A 12692-nucleotide genomic window follows, 5' to 3' on the forward strand; every position below is an offset into this window, starting at 1 on the left:
ATATGCTCACCATCCATCCCCTCTCTGTTCACAGCACCTATATTGTCCTTTGGCCACCTTCTTTAGAAGACAGTTGGCCAGTTGCTATGCCTTCCCTGGACCAAGGGGTGAGCCAAGCCCTGAGCAAGTCCAGTCCTGGGCTGTACGGAACAGTCACCACAAATGGCTGGAGCAATGGTGACATTTGAAGAGACTGTCCCTAGAATCCCAGATTCCTAGACTTCAGCAATTTCTATCTTCTTTCCTTTCCAGCAAACTTCTTTTTATCTTACGTTAGCCTGCATTGATTTCTGTTCTTGCAAGCAAAGAACTCAAACTAATAAAGCATGCATGCTAGATAAAAGATTGATAAGCAGCACAAATATCTGTGGGCATTTAAAGGAAAGATAGAGGCCTTCAGACTATAGCCAGGAAAGGTGGAGCATAGGAGCATCATGGAGGACATAGCATTTGCCCTAAACCTTTTAAGAAGGGAATGGATGTGGAGAGGAAACGGGGAAAGCGGGCCATGCAGGCTGGAGTAAGAGCATGAATGAAGGCCTAGGATCTGTATTAAGCCCACAAACATCCGAGCAAAAGCAGCATTCACACCGGAACCCAGGAAACTCGATCATCCCATGTTTGTAGTCCTGTTACACTGAAGTTACAGATGTTCCGTCCCCGCTTTCCAGAGTCAGAACAACCTTCCCCTCCACTGTGTCCCTCCTCCACTGTGTCCCTCCTCCGCTGGCTTGAACTGTAGGATGTTAGAGCTGAAGGGTCTGGTGACAACATTCTCAGACCAAGGTGATGTCCTAGGGCTCAGCAGGCACCCAGTCCCCACCGGAAGCACCATGAACCTTTCAGCGCGTCAAGTTTACTCAGAGGGTTTGTTCGGTCTGCTGTTCTTCACACTCGTCTCTGCTGCTCTCCTCCTTTCTCCAGTGCCACACCCACACTGGCCCTCTCTCTGTTCCTCAGGCGCATCACTCTTTTCCTGAGCCTTGTTCAGAGCCTTGGTGTTTTCTGTTCTTCCGCCTGAAACTTTCTTTGGGCCTTTGTCTGGCCAGCCCCTTCCTATGGCTCATTCCTCAGTTCCAATGTTAGTGCTGCAGAGAGGGTCTCCCTGGCCATCTTATCCAAAACAGCCCTGCCGGTCCCTCGCACATCACTCCATGTTCCTTCCCTCACAGCAATTACAGTATCCAAGATGATCTTACTGATGTGTCCATCACCTCTGCCCCTCTCTAGACTCTGAGCTCCGTGATGTCATGGACTTGTCTTCATATCCAGTGTTGTGGCTCCCGGCACCACCTTGCTGCCTGACACATACTATGTGCTCAGTAGATATTTGTTGCCTGGGTGGATGAGTAAGTAGACAGATAGAAGAAACACTGAGGAAAGGGAAAGAAAATTCCTATCTCCAAAACTACATATTCCCAGTGAGTATAAAAGTTTTATTAGAAGAGTCCCAACAAAAAGAAAAAGGGTTGAGAAACACTGATTTAGTGTCAACTCCATTGTCCAGATGGGGAAAATGCAGCTCAAAGACAGGAAGGGGGCTGCTCGTAGTCTCAGATGTGCTTCTTGGCATTGACATCTCCAGAACCATGGCAGGCTCCTGATGAGTGTTTTAGCAGAACCTACAATCTGTCAGTCTTTGTCCTGCCCCCTTGACCCTGCTTCCAGATGTCAGCTCGCAAGGTGAGTCTAATTCCAGGAGCAGTGAGCCAGCCTTTACCTAAAGCCTAGCCTTCTGTACAGTGTCACATCTCATTGGCTTTCAGTGCCAGGTAATTAACACTTGTGCTTCATGATAACTGGCAAATTATTATGAATAATATGCTCCTCTCCAGTATCTCTCCCTGCTGCCGTGTCCCCACAAGGCTCCAGGCCCAGGGTGAAGAGAGGCCCCGGAGGCTGAGATTACTCCAAAGCCAAAGTGAAATGCAGCCCTGACACGTGACCCAGCAAGGCCCTGGGCAAGCTGGTCCCTGCTCCCCTCCCACTTGGTGCCATGTCCTCTATCCCAGTCATTCTGGCCTCTCTGGAGCCTTTCTAAGGTCCTCTCATGCCTCACTTCATTGCTTTTGGATAAACTGGTTCCTCTATCTTGAAATTGACACAGGGGCTTAGCACTGAGCCTGGCCTATATGAAGTGCTCAGCAAACACTGGCTATAGTAATAGCTACAGCACTTATCCTATGGACCACTTATAACCTCTCAAAATTATAAAATCCCTCATTACTCTCTCAAAATACCGTTTCTTCCCCTTGATATAAACCTTACTGAACTCTTGTGTAAGCTTTTGAAAGCAGAAAACATGTCTGTCTGTGTCATCACTGCCTCCCAATTTTCTGGTAATATTAGCTTCTTGTGCTCAATAAATATTTGTTGAATTTAGCAAATGAATGATAAGGTTTTATCTATTAAATGATAGGGTAGCACCGGGCATGTCTCAGAATCCTAAATAATCATGGTGTTGTTTGGAGAATATGGGGTCAATTTGCATTGATTATGGTAATTCATGGCATGTCAGTCTTAGATCCCAGATACAAGAGAGTATGAGGGGAAGGAGGGCCACTTTACTGTCCTCTGAGTGACAGGAACAAAGCACATGTGACGTCACAAGTTTAGAGTCAGATCGAGAATGGCATTCCCACCAACAGGATAGAATTGTTTGGGGAGAGAAATGAGTGTCTAAAATTCCCTCCATACCCCCGACACAGACTTCCTATCTCCCTCCCCCAAATAAAGCCATCCTGTCTTCTCATTATCCACTATTTATAATAAGCCTGCCACATTTCCAGGGATTGAAGCCAGGAGCCAAGGAGAAATGTCATTGTTTGAGGCCTTAAATAAAGTGACAATAAAAGGAGTTGCTAATACCAGGAGTTCCTTTGCTGGAAGAGCTGTCAGAGTGAGTGCCCAGGCCTGGGAGATGTACTGATACTAAGTGGATGGTGTGTTACCCAGGAGTGATTACCAGAGGGCAGGATGAACCAAAGATGGAGTCAGACAGCCCGCGTGGATTTTCCTGCCCGAGCCGGTCCCTGCCCTCCTGCCTCCCCAGGAAGGAGTTCCTGGCCTTGTTTTTACTTGCCCTGATCATTGGAGACATTCTGCTGCTTATCCCTTGGAGGAAGGGACCTCAGGCTCTGCCACCCTGGCCAGGCTCCCCGACGGCATGGACTCCTCTCCCTGCTAGGCCTTTGCTGCCACTGTTCCTTCCACCTAGAACCAGTCTTCATGCACATGCAGCTATGCCATACACCATACCCCCTCTCCTGGCTGATCCTGCTTACCTGTCAGTGTCAAAGCTGACACGTCCTTTTGGAGGCCTTTGAGGTCCCCAAAGGCTGGGGCCCGGTGTCCCTGCCTGGGCCCTGAGTGCATCCCTGCAGCAGCACTAATCCTCAGGTGCTAATGCCTGGCTGGTTGTTGGTCTCTCTTGCTGTCAAGGTAGGTAACAGTCCTTGAGATCAAAGTTTGCCTTTTTGCCATGGCATCCTCACTGCCTAGTGAGCTGCAGATGCTAGATGTTAAGTGGTGGGTGGATGGCTGGACAGACAGATGGCTGGACCAAAAGAAGAACAGACGTGTGTATATGTGCTCTTCATGACCCTCAGGGACAAGAAAGGGATGCAGAGCATGGCATCCAGTTATGTTTTGTTTTTAATATCAATAGGCCCTCATGGAATACTGCCTCTTCATCCAGCATAAGGGAAGGCAATGTGCTACTGAGAGAATTTTCTAGAAACTGAAGCTGAGCCATGTTCCAAGACTGTTTCTTTCTAACACCGTCGAGGAAGGGACAGGGTGGCACATCACAGAGGCTGAGAGCCAGGGCCTGGCGGGGTCCGATGCTGCTCTTCAGTGCCCCCATTTCCTCCTTCCTGCTTTCTGGAGCTGACAATGTGGTCTCCACCTCCTGCCCCCTTAACCTCCTGTGTAAGTTAGTTGTCTAGTAGAGAGAAGATGAGCAGGTTTAAAATTGTATCTTAAATAAAACTCCAGACTCCTAATGCGTCTAGATGAAGTGCTAGGATTTTGCTACAATCAAATACAAGAACTCAGAGCTTTACCTGCCTTTGGGGATTGAACAAGTGCACAGGAGGTTGCTAAAAGTTTGACGAGCAAATAACTGAAGTATTGCCAATCACTAAACATTTTTAATTTAATTAGACTAGAATCTACAATGTTGGAGCCTGAAAAGATGTTACACGTGTAGAGTTCAAACCATCAATTTACAGGCGGGAAAATGAGGTCCACAAAGTGTATAGGATTTGCTCAAGGTCACGTGAGTTCTGTGTTGTGATGAGACTGAAAAGAAGATCCTCCCTGTCTTCTGGCATCTAGCCTAGTACTTTTTCTACAAGGCTATGTTACCTCTTCTAACTGAATGTTTATTATGACAGATTCAGAGAGATGGCCTAACTACTAATTGTATTTCTCACATGTAATCAATTACTGCATTCTCCGCAGGGGGTGGGCCTACCGAGTGCCTGTCTCTGTCCTTTCTCTCTGTCTCTGTCTCTCTCTCTCTCTTTATTGCTCAAGCTTAGTCAAAATGAAGAGGCGCTTGAAGGTCACATGCTAAGCACCTCTTAGGGCCAGCATCCACTCAGGTAAATCCCGGCGAGGCTCCCTCCAAACCATGCTCCTTTAAGCAACAGTGGGTAAGTGGACCTTCTTAGACTCAGAGGATAAAGCACCATTTTAAGGGAAGAGATATTTGTAAAAGGGAAAAATAGGGAGATCATCTGAGGTGGGAAAATCCTGGCCTCTTGTGTGTGCAATTTAATCATGTCTACCTCCTCCCATTCCCTGTGCTGCCCCCACCATTTCATCCTTTCCTCCTTTCCTTCTAAAGTTCTAGCAAGAAACACCAGCCATGACAGCCCCAGAGGCCTAACTAAAGGTATAAAACCAAGCAGGTGATGTAAGGAATAGAATAGATCTGGAACATAAGATTTATATCTCACAGGATAATGTTTTTTTGCAGCAAGGGAAAAGAGATCCTAAAAATACCATAGAGAGTGTATTATAGTATTTTAATGGGGTTCATGTGCTCCTCTATACACTGCACCCAGTAAGATGGATTGTGCTTTTTGACAAATCTATATTTAACATGGGGAGAATAATATACAATGTATGCTTCCTGGTGGAGAAATCCATATTTATGGAAATCTTGATTCTGGCAGTTACAATAGACATTTTTAAAAGTGTCTATTGTCTGCTGCAAATGGTAGAGTGTCCTCATTACAGTGGAAGAGAAAAATAGGATGAACAAGGAAGGATAAATGGCTACTTTAGGGACCTCCACCCAGAACAGGGGAGCAGGAGGTCCAGAGTGACCCTATGGTCACTGTTTGGGACTAGTGCCTCCTTACCCCCTATGCAGGTCATGTGACCTCTCATCAAGCATTCATCATTCATTCAGTCAAAAAATATTTACTCAGCACTTACCATGTCCCAGGCACTCTGCTGACTTTGGGGCACAAATGAGACCCCTGTTTCAGGGAATTAGCATTGACCAAACAAGCCACAGATATAAACCAGTAAAAAAAGAAAATGATTTCAATTAATAATAATTAAAGTATGACAAATAAGACAGAATGATGTGATAGAGACTAGAGGGGGGTGAGGGGAGTGTGAAGCCAATATTTAGAAGAGGTGATGAAGAAGGCCTGTTCAGAGAGGTGACACTGGAGCTGAGATACAACTGCAGAAAGGGACTGATTCTTGCAGAGATAAGGGAAGAAAACTGCAGGCAGAGGATTAAAAAATGGTACTTCAGAGTCTCTGGTGCAGAAGGAACCTGGGGCCTTGTGCAACAGCACAAAGGCCAGTGTGGCTAGAGTAGGGAACAAGGAGAAGAGAGGTGCGAAGCATCTGGAAATTTGCACCTCTTGACCCTCTTCACCTGTTCCGCCCATCCCCTTACCCTACCTCCCCTCTGGCAACCGCCAGTTTGTTCTCTATATTTATGAGTATGTTTCTGGGTTGTTGTTTGTTTGTTCATTGTTTTATTTTTTTAAAGTCCACATGTAAGTGAAATTATACGGTATTTGTCTTTCTCTGTCTGGCTTATTTCACTTAGCCTAATACCATCTACGTCCATCTATGTTGTTGCAAATGACAACAACTTGCCGTTCCTTTTTATGGCCGAGTAATATTCCATTGTGTATATGTACCACATCTTCTTTACCCATTCATCTACTTATGGACACTTTGGTTGCTTCCATATCTTGGCTATTGTAAATAATGCAGTAGTAAACACAGAGCTGCATATGTCTTTCTAAATAAGTGATTTTATCTTCTTTGAGTAAATACCCAGAAGTGGAATTACTGTGTCATATATATTTCTATTTTTAATTTTTTGAGTTATCTCCATACTGTTTTCTACAGTGGCTGCATTGTTTACATTCCCACCAACAGTGCAGGAGGGTTCCTGTTTCTCCAGTCCTTGCCAACACTTGTTATTTCTTGTCTTATTGATTTTAGCCACTCTGACTCATATGAGGTAGTATCTCATTGTGGTTTTGATTTGCATTTCCCTGATGATTAGTGATGTGGAGCATCTTTTCATGTGTCTGTTGACCATCTGTATGTCTTCTTTGGAAAAATGTCTATTCAGTTCCTCTGCTCATTTTTTAATTGGCTTATTTGTTTTTTTGGTGTTGAGTTGTATGAGTTCTTTATATATTTGAATATTAACACTGATCAGATACATCATTTGTGGGGATGAAAGATACAGCATGGGGAATATAGTCAAAAATATTGTAATAACTTGATGTGGTGACAGATGGTAACTACACTTATCATGGTGAGCATTTTGTAATGTAGATAAATGTCAAATCATTATGCTGTACACCTGAAACTATTATAACATTATGTCAACTATACTTCAATTAAAAAGAAGAAAGTGGTCTAAAGTAGGAGGAGTCTAAAGGGAAGGTAACTGAAACTGAGTTATGGTCAGATGTTTGGGGATGTTTCCTGTATGCACTGGGAAACCTCAAAACCTTTGAGAGGTTTGCACAAGGAAGGGAAACAATTTTTTGTTTTGTTTCAATTAAAAGGATCCCTCTGTATTCTATGTGAATAAATTTACAGCTGAAAATCAAATGCAATAAAGCTAGAGTCCATGAGGACCGCCTTCGGATACCATGAGAGCCGTGGGATGGGTTATGAGCAGGCATCCCATGAGGTTTTGGTCTCAAAGAGAGGTCAGTCAGCAGACCAAACACTCTGAGAGGCAGTAAGTGCCCAGTAACTACAGGTATGCAAGCATCATTCATGAACACTGCCAGGTTTCTGAGGATGGCATGCTGGTTTTCAGTGGGAGTTGTACAATGACATGTACAGTTCTCTTGTGATCTTTATTAGATGATCTTTCTGCCCATTATCTCTAGGGACAGACTGAGTACTGAGATTAATATAGGCAACTGGGTACTAGTGGTTAATTGCATTCGTTAGGACAGCGTGGCCCAGAGGATCTTCAATAACATGTTAAAAGTATTCACCAACAAAGGATCATGGAGGCGTAAAACTTTGCAAAATCTGAGTTACAGTTGACCAGGATTCCTCATAATTTTATAATGTAGTTAGTATGCAATATGAACCTCCAAGATGAGGACAGGGAATGTACCATTTCCAAAATTTACTTGACCAAAGAAGCTTTTTTTTAAGGAGCATTTTGTGGGACTAATGTTTCATGAAACACAGTTGGGTAATGTTCATACAGCATAATTTGAGAACCCATATACAGAGGCATCGTGGGATCATGGAAGCCGGTGATGTGAGAAAGGGAGCAAAGGATCTTAGATAATTTTCTTTTTCATCTTAAATAAAAAATGATAATATCAAAGTTAAAGAGTTATGATAACTGAATACCCTCCTATAAATGAAAGGACTGCAAAGCCCTCCAAAATACTGCTACTGTGATGAGGATGACTCACCTGCCTCCCCATCCATATTAGGAGGGTAATTTTAGGTGTTGGGGTTGTTCACCTGGTTGACGCAAAGACTGTGGACCCTCATCCTGAATCACAAATTAAAAAGAAGTTTACTAGCTCCGTGACCTTGGTCTTTCTAGCATTATATTCTAACTAGCAGGGTAACCAACCACAAATCAGGATTGGTAACTGCCATGGGATCTTACAGATGGCTCCTGCAGGGATGTTCACACAGCTAAGCTATTACTATGGCTGATACTCTGAGGCGCCTGAAAACTCAGCTGGCGGGATGTACAAACACAAAATGAACACCAGAAGAGCACCCAAAGCTAAGGACAGGCTGGGAAAATCAACACTTGCTTTCTTAAATATGTGTTAGCAGCAAGCAAGACCTCCTCCTCTGAAGCACCATGTTTGCTTTGCCCTGAGGTGGTGGGCAGTATCATGGAAAGATGGCTGGACTGGGGTCAAGACATCTGCCTAATTCAGCTATGTCCCAGCTATGCTACCTTGGACATGTTTATTGACTTTCTGAGCCTTGGTTTTTTCCCTTTAAAAGATGACCCAGTCATCCTTTTCCTGTCTTATATATCTAATGCCATTATAAAGTGAGAGAACATGTGAAAATGCTTTATAAACATTCATAATTAATCATGACAATATTTGAAATGGAATTAGCAGCTAATAAACATTAGACAGCTGGATGCATGGTTTTGACATGTGAATGGGTAAGTGGGTATGCACAGATGGGTCACACGGATGGAGAGTTGGGTACACTGGTGGGTTGAAAGGATGAATGGGTATTTGGCTGGATGGGTAGATGGCTAGTGATGGATGGATGGATGATGGGTTGGGTGGATGGACTGGTGGAGGGATTAACTTTGGAACCATCTGACAGCTTGTTTGCAGCATCTTCTGTCTATTAATTCTTCTCTCCTCTTCCAGTCTGCTCCCAGTTCTCCAAAGGAGTCTACGCCATCTTTGGGTTCTATGAATGGAGGACTGTCAACATGCTAACTTCCTTCTGTGGGGCCCTCCATGTCTGCTTCATCACACCATGCTTTCCTGTTGACACCTCTAATCAATTTGTCCTTCAGTTGCGTCCTGAGCTGCAGGATGCCCTCATCAGCATCATTGACGATTACAAGTGGCAGAAATTTGTCTACATCTATGACACTGACCAGGGTAAGCCAAGGGTTTGGGGAGGGAGACTATTGAGGGATGGAGAGAAAATTACCAACAGGAAGGAGAATGATGCCTCCTTGAAAAGCATAGGGGAATGATCCAGAAATGCTTTACTTCTACAGACTGATTTTTTGGTGGCTAATCTTTCACTTAAAGTGTGGAAACCCATCCTTTGAGAGAGTTATCCTCTTAAAGCGCATTGTTGCTCTACAGCTTACCAAGCTTTCATGGTTCCTGAGTCTAGACTCAAAGCCCTAGGACCTCAGTTGAATGGATCATGCCTCACAGTATGGTTGTTAGGAGCATATGGTTGTCTGGAGTCAGAGTCCTGGATCTGAATTCTCTCTCTCTTCTCTCAAGCTGTTTGACTTTGACTATGGGCAAGCTCTCTTTGCCTCAGTTTGACCACTTATGCAATGGAAATTAAATTATCTATACCTTCCTTTCCTCACCTCTATAATTAAGATAAAACTAATCTCTACCTCATAGGATTTGAGGATCGAATGCAATAATGGCCAGCAAGTGCTGGTCAGTGCCTAGAGTATCCTAGGTGCTCAAAGTCCCCTCTGTATGATAACTGTTACAATCACCAGCATCAGCCCTCCCAGGCCTTCTTAATTCTGCCTCTGCCTAAATGTTTAATTTTACAGTCCACTTTCAAATATTTCCTATAATTTTTTCACCTCTGCATCTTCACTCATGCTGTTTCTGTTTTCTGGAATGTTCTCCCCTTCTCAAACCTGCATGTGCAGGTTAGTCCTCACTTTTTCAGCCTTCTCAAGCACCACTTTCTGTGTTCCCTGATATTTAACTGGGAACTCTCTTCTCTAACTCTTCTGGCAAGTGTATTGTACTTTCCTACGTTCTCCTTGGATAGTATATAGTCCTCTAAGAATTTTACCATTATCGGTGTAAAAAAATGGATCCTGCAAAGGCTGGAAACTGAGGCAGATGACTTTTGCCCTGAGCAAAAGGAGGCTGTATAGGAGTTTGCGGCAGGAAGCCTGAGAAGACTTCTGAGTAGGAGAGTGACGTGTGAGGTAGCTTTCCAGGAGGAGTTAGGCAGGCGTCATTCAGTTAGATGGAGCCGGCAGGAGAAACCAGGAGCACTTTCTTTCCTTTGATTTTCCCTTCCCTCTCGGTATTTTGATGAGCTCCCTTCTTAAACAGTAACCATTGTGAGGATCATTTGCCCAAGAGCTATTTCAGGGCAGTTTTTCATTATAATGAAGCTTGAGGTGTGGAAGTGGCAATCCCAGAAAAACATACCTTGGGTTGCAGAGGACCATCTCTGGCCACTCTTAAAAGGTCTCTACCTACCTAAGAACTCTGAACACGTATTTCTACCATTTGCTAACTCTGTGACCTTGGGCCAATGACTAGATCTCTCTGAGCCTCAATTTCCACATTTGTGAAACAGGGATAGTCATGGTATGTACCTCAAAGGATTAAGTGAGTAGAAGACAGGAAAGATAGTAGAATAGTGCTAGACACATAGTAAATTATCAGTAAATGTGAGGATTAAGCACATCAGACCAGTTGTACTGGAAAAGAAACAAAGGCAGCATAGCAGGATTAAATCATCTGTAGATGATTCCTGAGGACAGGTACCATAATGGTTACAGCGGGACAGATTAGCAGTGTTACAGGGACATGGAAATGACATGTGTACAAATGATTAATAGTGCAGGAGTGATAGGCAGCTGAAATAGGCAGAGTAATAGCCTCCACCTTCCCTCCAAACATGTCCATATTCTAATTTCTGGAACCTATGAATATGTTACCTTAAATGGCAAAAGGGAGTAAGGTTACAGATGGAATATGCATTGCTAATCAACTGACCATAAAATAGAAAGATTATCTTGGATTATCTGTTTGGGCCTAATGTAATCACAAGGGTCCTTAAATGCACAAGTTGGAAGCAGACAAGTCAGTGTCCGTGTGGTATGAGAAAGATCTGAAAAACTAGTCATTGCTGGTTTTGAAGATGGAAGGGGTCAAAAACCAAGGAAAGTGGACATCCTCTACAAGATGGAAAGGCAAGAAATTTTTCTCCCCTAGAACCTCCAGAAAGCAGTATAGCTCTGTTGATGCCTTGATCTCAGCCCAAGGAGGTTCATTTCCAACATCTGACCTCCAGCACTATAAGATGATAAATGTATATAGTTTTAAGCCACTAAGTTTATAGTAATTTCTTACAACAGCAGTAGGAAACTAATACACCATCTATGTCTCAAAGATGCAACAAAGCAGCAGTGAGTAATGGGCTCCCCTGTCACTCAGCTACAAATCAGAACAGAGTAGCTTCACTCAGTACACACTGACTGGCAAACTATTTGGTACTGAGATATATTGAAGATTCACAAATGTAATTGACAGTTATTAGGTAGCTGATTAGATGTCAGGTTAGCTCATTTAATAAGCAGTAACTTATATGCCCAATAATAATAATAATGAATATTTATAAAGCCCTTGCCATGTATCAGGCATTCTCATTTAATCCATCAGCATTATTACCATCACATTTTACCACTGAAGAAAACTAAAGTTTAGAGAAACTAGTCAGCCTACACAAGGTCATTTAGCCAGCATATCGTAGAATCATGTTTTGAACCTCAGATTATATTTTTAGTCACTAACTCTACCGCCTCTGTGTTCTGAAAACACAAAGAGACTCAGTGCCTGCCCTTAGTGAGCTCAGACTTGCACAGTCAGGGTAAGCTGGAGCTGAACTTGGTGGAGGAGAGGGTTTGTGGGGGGACAGGAGGGATGGATGCCCCATGGAGGTGGGTGGTACCTGTGTCTCCTGACTGCCACTTCTCTGTCCTACTCACCCGACCTCCGGGTTTGTCCGTCCTGCAGAAAGTCCTGGACACAGCTGCTGAGAAGAACTGGCAGGTGACAGCAGTCAACATTTTAACAACCACAGAGGAGGGCTACCGGATGCTCTTTCAGAACCTGGAGAAGAAAAAGGAGCAGCTAGTGGTGGTGGACTGCGAATCAGAACGCCTCAGTGCTATCTTGGGCCAGGTAATGAGTGCAGCAAAGGCTCAGTGTGGCTACGGAGGGTGATTCAAGAGGGAGCTGCACGACCTTTGCCTTGGGTGTTACGGGAGAGAACTCGGCTAAATGAGAGCCTGTGCCTTCCTTCTCTCATTCACGGGGAGCCATGACATGGGGCTTCCAATGGGTGCCAGATCAGTTGACTACGTACTTAACCTCCAGTGTTTGCCTTTGTTATTAAAGAGCAAATTACATTGCATTTTAGAGTCTGTGAAGCATTTTTAGACTAGGAACATATTCTGTAGAGCCAGATCCCTAGGATCAGCTCTGAGTTCTGTCACTCACTGACCCAGCATTTGGCATCTCATCCTTTGGGGTCACTGACCTATTTTAAGAGTCCAAGGAAGCAGCAGACACCTCGCTTTCCACTGCTTCCTTAATCACACCCATGTATCTAAGAAATCAGTTGACCACAGATTCTACAATTTTTAGCCAGTGGTCTCTAAGCCACAGTGCCTCCAGTTCTCAGAACTAAAGCACGTGCCCACAGAAGTAGCAGCCTTT

The 12692-nt window shown here is 44.0% G+C and overlaps 1 pseudogene; it reads left to right on the plus strand.

The window, feature by feature from the left end:
- The first annotated feature begins 10444 nt into the window (after nucleotides 1–10444).
- Nucleotides 10445–12692, plus strand: part of LOC140846179 (mRNA export factor GLE1 pseudogene) — a 70113-nt pseudogene continuing 67865 nt past the window's right edge.

This window comes from Manis javanica, chromosome 1 (genome assembly GCF_040802235.1).
Source record: "Manis javanica isolate MJ-LG chromosome 1, MJ_LKY, whole genome shotgun sequence".
Classification (NCBI taxonomy): domain Eukaryota; kingdom Metazoa; phylum Chordata; class Mammalia; order Pholidota; family Manidae; genus Manis; species Manis javanica.